This window comes from Ricinus communis, chromosome 3 (assembly GCF_019578655.1).
Source record: "Ricinus communis isolate WT05 ecotype wild-type chromosome 3, ASM1957865v1, whole genome shotgun sequence".
NCBI classification, from domain to species: Eukaryota; Viridiplantae; Streptophyta; class Magnoliopsida; order Malpighiales; family Euphorbiaceae; genus Ricinus; species Ricinus communis.
Genome location: NC_063258.1, coordinates 16,925,653 through 16,928,755, shown reverse-complemented (window position 1 = coordinate 16,928,755; position 3,103 = coordinate 16,925,653). Strand labels below are relative to the sequence as shown.

Sequence of the window (3,103 nt, the reverse complement as noted above, 5' to 3'; positions counted from 1 at the left end):
ACCGAATTTGAATGACATGGCTCAACCAAAAAGGAGAACGCTAGGCGATTTCACAATGCCCGACATTTGAGGAAGTTTAGGAGGCATTATGGCTCCGATTATTGTTAACAACAATTTTGAGATCAAGCCAAGTATTATCCAAATGGTGCAAAACAATCAATTTGGAGGTTTACAAGGTGAAGATCCTTATGCCCACATATTAACTTTCCTTAATGTTTATGCAACTTTTAAGATCAATGGTGTAACGGATGATGCAATAAGGCTCAGACTCTTCCCATTTTTGGTTAGGGATAAAGCATAACTTTGGCTTGCTAGTGTGCCAAATGAATCAATCACAACGTGGGACCAATTGAAGCAAGCATCTCTGCACAAATATTTTCCACCATATAAAACGGCCAAGTTTCGCAATGAGATCACTACTTTCAAGCAAAATGGAAGTGAGACAAACTATTCAGCTTGGGAGAGATTTAACGAACTCCAAAGGCAATGTCCACATCATGGCTTACCGGATTGGATGATTCCTCAAATTTTCTACAATAGACTGACGAATGAAAATAAAAATATCGTGAATGCAGTAGCAACCGGTGGAAAATGGATGGACAAAACGGCTAGAGAAGCCATTACATTGCTTGAAGAACTTGCATCTCAAGGATACATGGGTGATGAAACAACGATGGCAAAAGCGAGGGGAGTTTTAGAGCTTGACACAATTAAAATGCTAAATGCAAAGGTAGATGCTCTCACCAATTTGGTAAGTAGAAATTAAATTAATTCTTTAGAAAGTACTAATATTGTTTGTAGTCTTGTGGAGGATCTCATTCATATTCTCAATGTAATTTAAGTACAAATGAGGATGTGAATTACATGCAAGGGGGTTTTCACCAAAAAATAGGGCTAAATTCCAACACTTATAACCCTCAATGTAGGAACCATCCCGGTTTCTCTTGGTCAACCCCATCCTCTCAATTAAACTGATGGATACTTATGGAAGCTACAATCTAAGGCAGTGTACCTATCGATGTAGTCTAGCACTAATGGCGAGTATCAAGGTCGTAATCCTCAAGAAAGTGAAAGCCTAGAGTTACTCCTTTGTTCTCTGTTATATTAGCCTAAAATGAATGATGAATAATTCCTAAATTAACTAATAGCTACTCTAATTGTTATCTAACTACGGCTACTAAGGAAGGATTAATTCAAGTTAAGGAATAACCCTTTGGGAATTCATGTCTCTGGAGAATGGAAACTAAAGATGGAATTGATTGCTTGAATTCAATTTCTGTGGGAAAATCTCTACGCAATGAACGCCTTTCTCAAGGACACTAACATCTTAACTTAGATTAATTAGGTTGAAATCTCTTCCTAACCCTAATTATCCAAATTAGCATTATGTACCAATTAACACTATTGAGAGTTGTTAATCCTCAATTCGGTAGAACGAACACCTTATGTCTAGGTGAATTCAATTCTAGATTGTAAAGGACAATCCAAACCTAAATGTCTTTCTCAAGAACATCAAATTCCAATAATCATTCAACAAGATATGAAGAACAAATCAATAAGCACTTCCATTGTAAATCAATATTGAAAATCAATACATACAATTCAAAAGTTAAGTACAAAAATCCCTAGATAAAGAACCCCAATGGGTTAATAAGTTTAACTAATCAAGTTCATTATCAAAAGTCACAAGAACTCAATTACAAAAAATGAGTAAAGGTAGAAAAACCCGAATACACCCTCGGATGAGAGTAAATAGCTCCAATTCCTCTTGCCCAATCTTGAATCAATTCTCGTTCCTCTTGCTCGAATTGACACCAATCAACGAACCTCGCCCAATCTTCAATCTTTGAAGGGAATCCAATTGAAACCTTGGTCCAAGTCTCCTTTCTCCTTGGTTCTAGCTCAAAAAACCCTTAGAGAGAGAGAGAAATGAGTTTGGGACGTCCTAACCCCACTTGGATCGCGTTTCCCTTTTTTCTTTCTTTTAGTTAATTCGTCCAACTGCCGCAAAGATGGCCATGTTGATGCCCATGTTGGGAACACAGCCTGGTGTTGATGCCTATATTGGGAACATGGCCTGTGTTGATGCCTGTGTTACTCTCTGTGGCCGTGCTCCTTAATGCATCTTTTTCCTGTTGTCAAATGCACCCAACACGGCCGTTTTGGTGTCCGTGTTGAAAACATGGCCAGTGTTAAAATGAACACGGCCGTGTTCAGCTTCCTAATGCATAAACTTTACTTGTTTCGACAACTTTGACGTCTAATTCTACTCCAATTCTTCCCTCTATCACTCTTTGGCTTCTTTTGGACCTGATGCACATAAACAGACGCATAGGGTGAGTGTTGGGACCAATCCACATCCAAATGTACATAAAATCAGCCTTAAAAACCCCATTTAGATGTGTGTATTCTACGCACATCAAATAACCCCACACTTAGCTCATTGCTTTTCCTCAAGCAATCAAAAGTAAAATAAGGAAAATAAACCACTAAGGAACAACACTTAAACTGATAAACAAGCTAGAGAGCCCCTACACATATCCTTAACAAGCATAAGTCAAGCAAAAAGGAACGAAGCAATCAATTCAAGTATCACAACCAAGATGCTAATGATTTATAAAATACTATCTCAACAAAATTATTTAGAACCAACTCCTCACAAGATTCACTCTAAATCACTCAAAGTGTTTAAAAGGTAGTGTTTAATCGCTCAATGCATCGAATACTGCCTTACTTAATATATGCTTGCTCTTAAATCCTACTCCTACTACTTATGGAGAGTCAACAACCATGTCAAGAGGTCTTTATAAGGGTTGTAATGGGGATTAGGTAGAGGTAGGTAAATTTAGTAAGAGTTGAACCTATGGTGTTCTGCAATGAGATAAATGACCTGCACACAAGCCACAATAATCACAAGGGATAAACAATGAACAGTAGTCCAAGGTGGGAAATAGGAATCAAGTCAAAATGTAAACTCCCAAAAGCAATTAAATAATTAGCTCACTTACTTTTTTTCTTTTCATCACCCTTCCCTCTTATTCTTCTTCTTATTGTTATTTTTTTTAAGGGAAGAAACATTCACATACTATAGGTGAATTTCTTA

The 3,103-nt window shown here is 37.3% G+C and overlaps 1 non-coding gene across 1 annotated transcript; it reads right to left on the bottom strand.

The window, feature by feature from the left end:
- Window positions 1-397: 397 nt before the first annotated feature.
- Window positions 398-504, bottom strand: LOC112534145. The gene has a single exon (XR_003078454.2). It is a non-coding gene; the product is annotated as a small nucleolar RNA R71 (small nucleolar RNA).
- Window positions 505-3,103: the final 2,599 nt, after the last annotated feature.